Genomic DNA, 13164 nt, shown 5'->3' with positions numbered 1-13164 from the left:
AGTGGAGTCATTGATAAGTCTCATGAAATAAACGGATTTTCTTGAGAAGTATTAGTGAAGGGAATCTCAAAAACTCAGAAGTGGTAGATTTCAGGATTACCTCGTGTTACAAAGCTTTTCTGGCCAGTGCTCGGTAAATGTACGTTCAGCCAGGATCATGTATTTGGAGAGGCATAAGACTAATCTTCTAGTTTCCTTGAAAACATCTACTGCCTAGTCCAGTGAAGCCATCTCCTACCAAGACTAAGGACCACACTTACTGAGTAGTTTGATATTTGCTTGGAAGCTTGAAAATTATTAAATCCTCTTCAATAATGTTTTCATGAATCTATTATCTACCAACATTTAAGTCATTAGTTCTCTTATTTCTGTGCAAATAAAAACATATTTAAGTACACTTTCCCATACAATTAATAATGAATTAAGAATCATAGACTTGGCTGGGCGCGGTGGCTCACGCCTGTAATCCTAGCACTTTGGGAGGCCGAGGCGGGTAGATCACAAGGTCAGGAGATTGAGATCATCCTGGCTAACACAGTGAAACCCTGTCTCTACTGAAAATACAAAAAAGTTAGCCGGGTGTGGTGGCGGGAGCCTGTAGTCCCAGCTACTCGAGAGGCTGAGGCAGGAGAATGGTGTCAACCCGGGAGGCGGAGCTTGCAGTGAGCCGAGATTGAACCACTGCACTCCAGCCTGGGCAACAGAGCTGTATTTTTAGGTTAGTATCTGATTATTTTCAAAATAATATTAGAACATATATTTGTCATTTGATTGTGACTTAGCTGTGTATTTTTAAAGTTTAAAAAACTATTACTCAATTGTTATTTTTCTCTTTTGCAATGCTTTTTAATAAGCCATGAGAATAATTATTTTGTAAATGTTCTGACCTCTAAAATATTGAAAGAGGAAAACAAAGCAGGCAATATTTATGTGCCTTTGTCCTAGATTTTAAGATTGGGAGTACATATCAACACAACAGAAAGTGGCAGATAAACCAACATACAAATACGCAACTATCCAATTGTTTGACAAAACAGTAGATAGATTAGGGTGGGAGTACCCTGTTACTATTGAGTGCCTTGATTTGTGAAAAAGGCAAGGCAGAACCTTAAAAGATAAATATATATATATTTTAATTTGTTCAAAAAATGTTAAATGTGCCAGAGCTCAGACATACAAATATACGTTAGATTTTGGCCTATAGAATATTGAGGTTGAGAATCAGAAGATAAATAATTCAACTTCTTTTGTTGTTTAAAAAATCTAAACTCTATTTTGAAAAGCAAGGTCTTTGAAAATGTAAAAGATTATAGACTTCATGATAGAAGGTTCGGATGAAGTAAAAAGCAAAATAGCTATTGTTCTTGATTTATATTTGAAACTCATTTTTTTTAAAGGTAGCTATTAGGAAAAGATTCTTTCTTGCTGCTCTTTACCACTTGGAGAGCTGGGTGACACACAGATGTCTGGGCCCAAGCAATTATGTTTCACTGGGTCTGGGGTAGAGCCCAAGAATATGTATTTCAAACAGGATCTTTATTTAGTGTTGTTGATCTTTTGTGAAGCACTCCTCTCAACAGTCTTGAAGACCACCAACTATTTCTATTGTATAAAGTTTCACTAACTGATGAGGGTAGTCGCGATGGAATTTTGAGTGTTAAAACCTGCTCAACCACTGTGTAATCTTGAGGCAAATAACTTCCTCCCTCTAAGCCTCAGTTTCCTCTTTCTTAAAAGACTGGGTTGGTTTTTATTATTTCTGTGTTTACTTGTAATATCAGCAGTGTGCTGGAGCTGCCTCTGACTAACACACTTGAGCTAATTGTTAAATATTCAAGAATTTTGTGAGCAATCTGTTACAGACTTGGTAGCATGAAATTGGCCCTTGTGGGAGTATTTATAACACAGGAATCAGCACATCCTGCAAATCAGAGCTTTTTAAATTTTTATTTTATTGAAGAGCTGCTGTATGAACACACCACTGATGTAGCATCATACTATGAATTGCTGTGTCAATATCCATTTCTGCATAGAAGTGCCAGAATTTTGTAAATGGAAATTATTACTTAAAAGCCTATATTGCCATTTTTAACTCAGAGAAGAGATGCGGTAACACAGAAACATTCTTATTGAGGGAACAAGTTTTGTTAATGTTTTTATGTGCATTTGATAAAGAATATTAAGTGAACAGAGGATAATAGTTACTTGTTCATATTAATATTTGTCCACTAATAAGATCTGGCCCATTTATTGTTATTGTACAAATGTTTGTGGGTTCTCCTGTTACTGCAGTGATCTAGAACTGGGGTTTATTGCTTAGATTCTTTTTCCTGGAGAATCTTAAAGAACCGATGTGATTGGGCGACAGAATGTAGTGGAAATAACTGTGCACTGTGAGATCTATCTTTCAATCTTGGCTATGCTATCAAGTGAGTCTGTGGCCTTAGAGTAATGACTTGCTGCCTCTTAACTTTGGTTTCCCCCATATACAATATAATGGATTTGAACTCAACAATCTTTTATGTTTTTTTCATTCTAAAATTCTGATATTTGATTGAGGACCTCATTATTTAGCTGCAAAACTTACTCAAGATCACATTTTATATCTTTCTCCAATCCCCTCATGCAGTGTTGGCAGGGGCACAGTCAGAATTTATTCAGCTTCATGGATGTGACCTGATGGCTGAAAAAACCTTTAGTAAGAGACCAATGTAGGTCATTTGTAAAACCTTGTTTCTCTCTCTCTCTCCCTCTCTCTCTTTCTCTCTCTCCCTCCTAGTGTTGTCCTCTCACAGTGCTTGTTACCATTTTGCATTAGCAGTCTTCCAAAGATTAAATTCACTTTCCATTCCTGTAACTCATCTCACACTTTAAAATAATTTCACTCACAAAACAGATAATTTTAGTAGATTTAAATGAACTTGCCATCAAGATTCATTTTCCATATTTATTTCTATGAAATTATAAGTACTTTTAGAGTTAATATTCCTTAAAGGAAATGCAATATTTGCTAATATGCATTGTAATAAAATAATAGAAAACAGATACACAAAACAACATATTGCCTTTTTTTAAAAAAAGGTATAGACATATTGGATTTTCTGGTATGAGTATATAATATCCATGTTAATGCTAATGAACAGTAAGAAAATGGTATTAAAGAAAAAGAAATTGCATTATTTCTCAATATATAATCTGAGAGCAAATTTTTATTAAGGAGATCTATTCACATTCATCATTAAAGCTTCTATGTTCAGATCACACGTAAAATCAAAGAAAAGAAGATAAGACTGAAGAATAATAGATATAAAGAATGATTTTACTCTATGGAAAAATCTTTCTAGTTATACCTATGTTTTGGATGAATACATTATACTGGGTGTAGTATAGAAAATAGTATAGTTAAAAACCATGTAATGTCTTTTTCTTGAGAAACCTTAAGGAACTTTATTTTGTTCTCAATCAAGAAATATTTACAGAATATATCCTGCATGCCTGTGGTAAGAAGTCAGTGGTGAGTAAATTTAGACAAAGGAGAAATATATTCTACTAGGGAAAATGGGCATCAATTAAATATATGATCTGATATAAAATTGCAACTATAAGAGCAAAAAGGAGAGGAGCATGGTACTAACAGATTTTATAACAGAAGATTAGACCTAGGTAGGGTGATTAGCAAAGGTATGTCCGAGGAAGTGACAATTGAGCTAAGATTAGAAGGATGAATAGATTTAACTAATCAAGAAAAAAGTGGAAGAGCAGCCAGGTAGAGGAAACATTGTGTTCAGAACCAAGGGCTGGAGGGAGCATGCCAAAGACAAAGAGCTGAGAAAAAGCCATGTGACTATAGTAGAGAGAAGGAGGTGGAGTGTGGGGCAAAATGAGCTAGAAAACATGGAAGGACAAGATGGTTCCTTTAGAGATGATGTTAGAAGCTTGATTTATCTTAAGAACCATGGAGGAAATCATTGAATTGTCATAAACAGGAAGGTAGCATAGCTATATATATATATTTTTCAAATAGGTAACTCCAACTGCAGAGTAGCAAGAAATGATCCTCTGAGATCAAGGAACAATTAGAGTAGGAATAGTTGAAAAGCTGAAAGAAGAATGGTTTTTGTTCAGAGAGGAGGGTGTGAGAAGTAATATTTGTAGTGGTAGAAAAATTATGTGTGGTGAAAGATTTTGTCATATGCATTCGTTTTTCCATTAAAAAGCAGGGACATGGGAACAATTAACCAAATGAACTTCAAAAGAAACAGCAAAGTAGCACAGGATAGAACCCAAATGAGTTGATTTTTAGTTCATCCATTTTCTTACCCAGTCATGAATGGGTCATCAATATACTATTAAACAATTAAATGGCTGTAATATTAAAAGCACTAAAGGCAATGTAATAAAAACTAGAAATCCAACTGATTATACAAATTTACTCATGGATGGATTATCAGTTGAAGACTATTGATGGAACACTTGGATTCATATATCCTTTATGCTTAGGAAGACCAGATGGAAGTTGGAGAAGATAGATTTGATTTAATAAAGTGAGAGAGCATTGTAACTTTTTTGAGCCAAATAAAATATTTGTAGTGTAATGATTTTTTACATGTTAAGTTATATTTTGTCTTTCCAAGAAATTGGTAACTTCTATTTTATGATTCTGAACATGCCCTTGAAACACATTTAAATTGCTCCTAAAAAATAAAATCAAATATGCGTCATAATGGGTAGCATTTAAAATTGGAAAAAAAAAACATTATTGTGTTTATATTTTCTACATCTACAACATATTTTATCTAACCATTTTGTGGCTTATAAATTTGATTTAACACAATGTTCTCAGGAAGCCCCAGCCAATTGCCCCCACTTTCCTGTGATTAACTACTCTGGAGTTAATTAAAATATTGTGAAGGAACAGAGTGACTTGTTTTTCTGTTATAAAGTAAACATGCTGCTGCTAAGGCCACTTGAAACAGAATGCAGGAAAATAGAGGGAAACTCCTGGGTAGATACATACATATTTCCAGTGTTTACCAGAAGAGCAGGAAAGTCAACTGCCCTGCCCCTCACTTTTCTCTGTAAATGTTTTCTTTGCTCAAGTTATGACATCCTAGCATTTTCCCCTTTAAAATGAAACTCTGAATGTCACTTTAACATTTAACAAGAGAGGAGAAACACCCACCATGAAAAGCCAGAGGAACAAAATAGAAGTGTTTGCGCTGGAGAGCTGAAGGGTCTGCCCAAGCTAATCTCCCAGACTTTTACACAACCCTGTTGGATATATCATTATGGTGCGTGCTGAACGCTGAATAGTAAGAGCCAGACTCAAGTGCCATCCAGGCTCCAAGTGCAGAGTCCATTATACATGGTGTCAGACGGTTTTGACAAATGCACCGACACAATCAAACCTTTTATCAATTTAAAAGTAACCTTGTCACAGTAATCTGTCAGACTGTTCAGATACAACTAAAGGAAAACAAGTCATCATGCACTCCAGGGTAACCAAGTAAATAAGAAAAATGTGACTGGAAATTTTTAGAGTTCTTTCTTACTGTGTCATTGAAGATTTAAAAGTTTCCTCTAATAAGACCCTAGGAAATTTATTAGTAGCTTTCTTCTATGAGTCAGACTCAAATTACGCAGCTGCTTTTGAGATGTTATAAATCTATGTGGTGGCAGGTGTGAGCAGGAAGTGAATACTAGAATCTTTAAACTCTGCCTTTGTGTATTTTAAATGAGGGAGTGCTTTAAAGACTCAAAACACGATATTGGAATTCCTTAATTCAGCAGAGATTTGACAATGGGTTACATATATTATTTCAGATTTGGGGAAAATTATGTTTGCCAAGCATCTGCTGTAAACTAGACATAGTATTTGATTAGTACTAAATAACTGTCATTAATAATAGGTTGTTATATTTATATATTATTTATATTAACACAGTTTTTGTGTATTACATGCCTCATACTCTATTAAGTTTTTAAATTATTTAATGCTCAAAACTTCCCTACAAAGTGGGGATAATACTTTCTTTAAACTGACACTCAAAAGGGTTAAAAAACTTGTTCGAATTTATGTAGCCACCATAGCCACCAGGATTCAAAATCTGGATCTGACTTCAAAGCCAGTATTCATAATCACTGAAACATTCATGTAATGAGAACAAGGGTGGCATAAATCATAGGTTCTCAGTTCCATGACTACTCATGAGAATCCCTTACGGACCCTTAGAAAATAGGTTTGGACCTCACTCTCTAAGTGTTCTGATTTAACCAGTATGGAATCAACCTGGATATTGGGATTTTTTGAAGCCTACTCAGATAATTCTAGTATGTAGCAAAGATTGAGAACTTTTCGAATTAATGATGCTCACGCAAATCTGAAAACATAATTTAATCCTCTGTTTTAGCTTTCTTACTCCGACTTTCAGAGGCTCTCCCAATTTCATAGGACCTACCACTGTGCTTTCAATTAACCAGAAGTATTAAAAATGAATATTATGAAAATTTGGTGATGAATTTGATTTTCTGATAACAAACTGACAGATTAGGCACATGGATAATAAAGTCCTGATTTATGCCTCTACAAGTGTTTTCAAGGATGTCCTTGGAAGAATCTTACTTTCCTGCTTTATGTAATTTCCAAAAGTCAAACATTTATTCAGCATTCTACTTTTTAATAATGTTTGCATTTAATTGATGATTAAGCAAGAAACTCTTCCTATTTTGACTCATGTTATTAAATTTCTATATATACTTACATTTTTTTGCTGACTATAGTTTAGTGAACATAAGTCCAATGAGTCTTAAAAAATAATTTACATCTCCTAGTGTTTTGGGGGCATCCTAGAAATTATTGTCCCACTGATTCACTGATCACTCATTTATTATTGTTTTTATTACTTGGAAGAATCTTCTGCTAAATGTTTAATTATCTTATGATCAATTTAAAAATATACTTAAATTCCTGATAGCTGACGATATTTTTCCATATTTATCTTTGGAACAGAGGAGAAAAATAAAAATAAAAAAATCATTGAGAGGACCAGTTGACTTAGTTTATGATCTTGGTGGTAGCACAAAAAAGATGGGGATGTAAAAGGGTGTGATCAATTCTTTCCGGATGTGCTGAGTAAAGATCTGGAGCCCAGAGAGGTGCAATTCTAGGCAGATCTCATGCCGAATACCTGAAAATTTGAGGGACTTAAGTTTCAAGGGCAGGGCTCTGGCAAGTTCAGATGGCATCCTGGTTTTCAATTTGTCCAGTGATTTTTTAATTGATAAATACAGCTGACTCTTTTTAGTGCTTATTTTAATTAAGCTCTCTGTTACTTGACCCTGTTGATTCCTCCTTTGTTCTCCTATGGATGGTAAATTCCTTTTGCCTGCATTTCCTCTTACCTTTTGGAGATTACTCTTTCTACCTTCTCTTCTTCTACCTGCCTCTTGAATATTTTGGAGTTTTCTGGAGGTTGAACACCTCTTTTCACTCTATAATCTATCTGCTCTTTATTACACAAACAACTTCAGCTATTTAATGACTATTAATTCTATATTGCCTACCATCAACTTTTTGTTTAGTTCTGGGTCCATATCTCATTATTCCCTAGACAATTCCATTTTGTAACCCAAGAGTTATCAAATTCGTTGTCCCCCCCCAAAGAGGGTTATTCCTGGACTTATCCCTTTTTTAAGGGATCCCACTATTCTCTATGTGAATAGCGGTCCACATAAAAAATCTTGGGGTAACTCTTTTCCCCAATCTAGAATCAATTTCCAAGACTTCAACTGTTTGATATTTATGATACCCAATAGCTCTTCTGCTTCAGTACTGTCATGGTCTTTTTACTCATTTATTCAAACGTACTTATTGATTGTCATCTGTGTACTAAGCACTGCAGATATCTAAAGGAATGATAAGTTTTTTCCATAGAATTTGCATTATAATGGATAAAAATGATAAATGAATAAATAATTTAAACAACATTAGAATATGTAAATATCATGAAAACCAGGTCGTAAATAATGACTAGGAGGTTACTCTAGACTGTATGTTCTCTTTAATGTGAGACCTCATTTGCAGGAAGGAGTCAGGCAGATAATATTCAGAAATAACGCATTACAGACATATATAAAAATTTGGCCAAAGCTTGAAGAAAGAAATGAGCTTGTTGTATACAAGGATCATAAGGAAGGTTGGGTATTCTTCTTCAAAGGATAGATTTTAGGGGAGTAAAAGAGAAGAAGCAAGAAGACAAGCAAGGAGGCTTTTGTGGAAGTCCAAGAAGGAGGTGGTGATGGCTTGGAATAAGATCACAATGGTAGAAGAGATTAAATGGGATAAATTTGGAATATATTTTGGAGATAGTCTTGATAGCATTTACTCATGAATGGCATATGACAAAAGGGTTAAGAGAAAGATAAATTAGGGATAACTCCTTAACTCTTAGCTTGGGCATCTTGGATAACTCTTTAACTCTTGGCTTGAGTGAATAAAGAGCCGTTTCAGAAAATGAAAAGGATTGTGAAAGAGGCAATTTTGGGTAGAGAGAAATCAAGAGCTCTTCTCAGTCTTGTTATTTTTGAGATTGTATTAGATATCTGAAATGAGTTTTACATTGGCAGTTTGATATGTGATTCTAGTTTTCAAAGTGAAAAAGTAAAGGAAATAAAATGGGAGTCATAAGCATTATAAATGGCTTTTATATCCATATGGATGAGACAATAGTGTGGTATCTAATATGTACTACAGACTGTTCTAAGTATTTTGCATGTAAGTACTTCATATTATATATGTTAACTCATTTAGATGTTATGCCAATTTCCATTTTATAGGTGAAAAAATAATGACACAAGGAAGTTAAGTGACTTTCCCAAGGTCACACAGCTGTAATTAGCAAATCCAGGCTTTAAATTAAGAAGTTTTGTTTAAGAGCCCCATTTCTTAACCATGACCTATACGTAGGGATTGTGTATAACAATAAAACAAAATGTTCACACCACTTGAATTCTGAGGTTCTAAGAGGATGAGAAGCCAAGAAAGAAGTTTATAAAGGAACAATCAGTATGGTAAAGGACAACCAGGAGGGCAGGAGTGTGCTATACCACAGCAGCTGAGAGAAGAAAGTATTTAAAGAAGATAGAATGATGAAATGTGTTGAATACTTGTTGAGAAGTCAAGAAATATACCAAAAGAAGTTACATTTAGATTTGGCAACATCATGGTCATTGGAAAACCTGAGCAGGAAAGCCTTTGTAGACAAGTAAAAGCTGAAAGTGAAGTGGTCCTGTCTTCATCACTCAAAAATTCTTTCAAGTGGAAATATATACTTTTTTTTTTTTTTTTTTTGCTCTACCTGTACCAAAACAGTCATCTTTCCTAACATTCTCCCTGATCTTCTGGTTTACTCTGTCATCTCCATCTATCTCTATCTCTATCACTATCTCAATTTCTATCAAGTTCCATCTCAGTAACTCCTCTTTCTCTGTTTTTCTATCTGTTTCCTTCCCTCCCCACTCCCTACCAATCTCTACTGTATCCTTAACTGAAAACTTTTGAGGATAATAGATTTATTCAATTCATTTTTGTGCCCCTAGTTCCTAGCACACTTCCAGGTTCTTAAGTGGTAACTGATACATATTTAATGATGGAATAAAGCCCAAATTCATCAGTAATATAAAAATGATTTTATTGGACTGACATCATAAAACTTGTTCTAAGGTAAAGTTTGAGTTTATATTGGGAGATACAGGAAACAGCATTTTATCTTAGATGCTACATCCAATGTTGTGCCACTGAGGTGAAAGAAGGAAGGTTTTGAATATGAAGCTCTTTTATTGTGTAGATCCCAAAGAGAGTTTTGGAGGGAAGCCTCAGGATAACTTGAATCAAAGGAAACAAATAAGGATCAATACTTTGCTTACTCAGTCAATATTGCTGCTGAGACAAAAAAAAAAAAAAAAAAAAAAAACTGTTTATTTTTGCCTGAGCCATCAGGTTTCAGCTGTAAAACAGATCACAGTGTTCCACCAAATCTGCTAATTCTATGCCTAATGTAAAGTAAGTTGGACTCGTTGAATGGTGTTTGCTGAATTTTGTTTTTTCACAGATTTTTCTTTGCAACCTTTGACTTTTAGGGGCACACAATAAGAAACTGTTGGTGAAAAAACACACAGAGCATATCTGTGTATTTTTCATACTAAAAATGAAAGCCTCTTATCTGCAGATTGGCAGTAGTATGATATATACACATTGTTTAATCATATGATTGAGAATAAGGGACAGTTAAAATTATCCTTAAAAATAAAATTTTAAAAAACAAATTTTTGTTTTATTTCTTATCTGTTGTCATATTCATTATATCTCTAACACAGTAGTATCTCTTGAGGAACAAGCACTTTATTTTACACAGTACATGTGTCCACAGAGTTTTTTGAAAACAGATTTTTTGTTTTAGTTTTTTAAGCCAACATTATCAAGGAGTAAAATTAAGTGTACTCATCATAAGCATAGGATTTGATGAGTTTTGAAAATACATGTACCTATGTAGCCACCACAGCGATCAAGATATAAAACATTTCTATCATCCACAGATTTTTAAAAATATAATCATATTCTAAGAAGTTCACAATTTAAATCATCCTACTTAAGAAAACAAAGACACAGCAAAATACCATGCTATCATCGCGAGAGTAGCATGGAATTTTGAGTCCATTGTGGGTTCTAGTTGACCACTTACTCATTGTGAAATCTTAATCAAGTCATTGAAGCCTTCTGAGCTTAATAGTTTCAGGTACATATTAAGGCCTCAATAACTGTTCATTATTGTTACTCACTTATACAATCAGAAATATTTATTGTAATTCATATTTTTATATAGTAGGAATAGTTATATAAAATTCACTTGTAATTTTAAAAGTCATATATTCAAACAGCACATATCTTGATTTTTATATTCCTATCTTTATATTAACTGAGATTATACATATTTAGTAATATATAAGATCCTTATAATATATAGATCCTTATATTATCTTGTAGTATTATGTATCATCACCACTATCCATAGTACACTGGTATATTTTATAATATGAATATTCACAGTATCAGAATAAGTACATACAATTTAGGTTGCAGTTAAAAGACTAAAATTAAAGTACAGTACAAAACAAATTTAAAAGCACAGTTATAGTGCATAAACATGTCATAATAGTACGCTTTAACAGTAAAAGGGAAGTTTTTGAACCAAAGGGATACCAAGCATTTTAGTTCTTCAATATAATAAAGCAGTTTAAAACATGGTAATCGTAGTTAATATGTGTCTATCAATGATATGCTGATATCACTTAGATTTTATTCCTGAATCTATAGGTTGAATTTGACTTTAGGGTGAATCAGTTCTTATCAACTAGGTATGTTTTTTACATAGTGTATATTTAAGGAGCATTTCTTCAATGCTTCCATTAAACAGTCTTTATTTATTTATTTATTTATTTATTTATTTATTTATTTATTTTGAGATAGAGTATCACTCTTGTTGCTCAGGCTGGAGTGCATGGTGCAATCTTGGCTCACTGCGCCTCCGCCTCCCACATTCAAGCGATTCTCCTGCCTCAGCCTCCCAAGTAGCTAGGTTTACAGGCGTCTGCCACCATGCCTGGCTAATTTTTGTATTTTTTGTAAAGACGGGGTTTCACCATGTTGGCCAGGCTGATCTTGAGGTCCTTACCTCAGGTGATCTGCCCACCTCAGCCTCCCAAAGTGCTGGGATTACAGTTGTGAGCCACTGTGCCCAGCCAGCAGTCTTTTAAAAAAATTTTGTTTATTAAAAACATGTATTTAAATAATTACAGTAAATTTAGAATCAGGAAGATAGATGCTTAAATAATATCAATTATTGAAATATTCAATTATAAATAGATAAATTCAGATGCATGTTAAACTTAGTTTAGGTTGACTTGTTTCTCAGAAAATACAGAGAGCTTAATATTTCTATTCTCTGTCACATCATTATGAAGGCCATTTTGTCACCAGAATGCCTGAGTTCAGCTCTCAAACCTATCAATTTTTAGCTATGTGTCCTTAGACAAGTTATGCAACTTCTCTGTTCCAAAATTTATCTTTCTAAAAAGTGGATATAGTAATGCTACCTCCATTTCTTGAATAGTAAAGATAATTAAATGAGTTAATACACAAAAGCACTTAAATAAAGCCTGGCATGGAGTGAGTACCCAGTGAGTATTAGGATTGTGAGAACTTCCCCAATATACACTGAAGTTAATTTGCTCCCAATTTGAAAATTATGTGTAAAACTAATGGCCATTTTGTTCAAATGATTTTTTTTTTTTTTGCGCTGTACTGAAACTTTGTATTAAAATATACTTCTAATGTCCTTTCTAGCACCTGTGTTGGGTCATTCTTTAATTCTAGACCTTATGTATATAAACAGAAGGGCCTTTATTATTTGGGCCACAGACCTTCGTTTTTGATCATTGCAGCCTTCCACACGTGAGTTTTCAAAGTCACTGAGCCTAACATTATTAGTTTGTTACCTGCAAAACTGAGCCTTGCTGGTTCTTGCACAGGAATCTTGGGAAAGCAACCAAATTTAAGATAAAGAATGGACTTGTTTCACTGATTCATGTTTCAACATCATGGGACAAACAAGAGACATAATCTGTGGATGACCTGCATGTCTGAACACAGAACAGTGGTGCAATTGCACAGTGAACTCTCTGATCGCTACAATCACCTGTGTGTTTTATTGGATATTAGGTGTCCTAAGGACACTTTCATGATGACAAACCAGAAAAAGGCCATAAGCAGTTCAAGTATGAACTTGAAATGAGGTTATCAGAGGACTGTAAAAGGCTCTCCCCATTTCAGAATTTAAGAGAGGAGTCATCCTGAACTGATAATGAATGACACCTCTGAGGAAGGGAAAGGAGGCACATTTCCAGGGAACGCTTTTATGTCACAGTCATTTTGTCTGAGCAGAAAGTGATTTGCTGTTGGGCTTTAAATAAACAGATCTTGGTTTTCTGCCTCTGGTGTGTGACTCTTCTTTCTCTAACTCTGAAGCAAAAGGCTAGGATTTATTAGGATACAACTTTACGCTAATTCTGTGGAAGAATAATGCATTTGTATTCACTCCATGTTTGAAT

At 34.2% G+C, this 13164-nt stretch overlaps 1 protein-coding gene across 25 annotated transcripts in view; it reads left to right on the top strand.

Moving 5' to 3' along the window:
• RBMS3 (RNA binding motif single stranded interacting protein 3) overlaps positions 1-13164 on the top strand; it is a 1486333-nt gene that overhangs the window by 880212 nt on the left and 592957 nt on the right. The gene's annotated exons all lie outside the window — the stretch shown is intronic.

The sequence above is a fragment of the Macaca fascicularis genome, chromosome 2 (genome assembly GCF_037993035.2).
Source record: "Macaca fascicularis isolate 582-1 chromosome 2, T2T-MFA8v1.1".
In the NCBI taxonomy this organism is placed as follows: domain Eukaryota; kingdom Metazoa; phylum Chordata; class Mammalia; order Primates; family Cercopithecidae; genus Macaca; species Macaca fascicularis.
The sequence above is the reverse complement of the archived record's forward strand: the minus strand, read 5'-3'. Positions and strand labels throughout refer to the sequence as shown.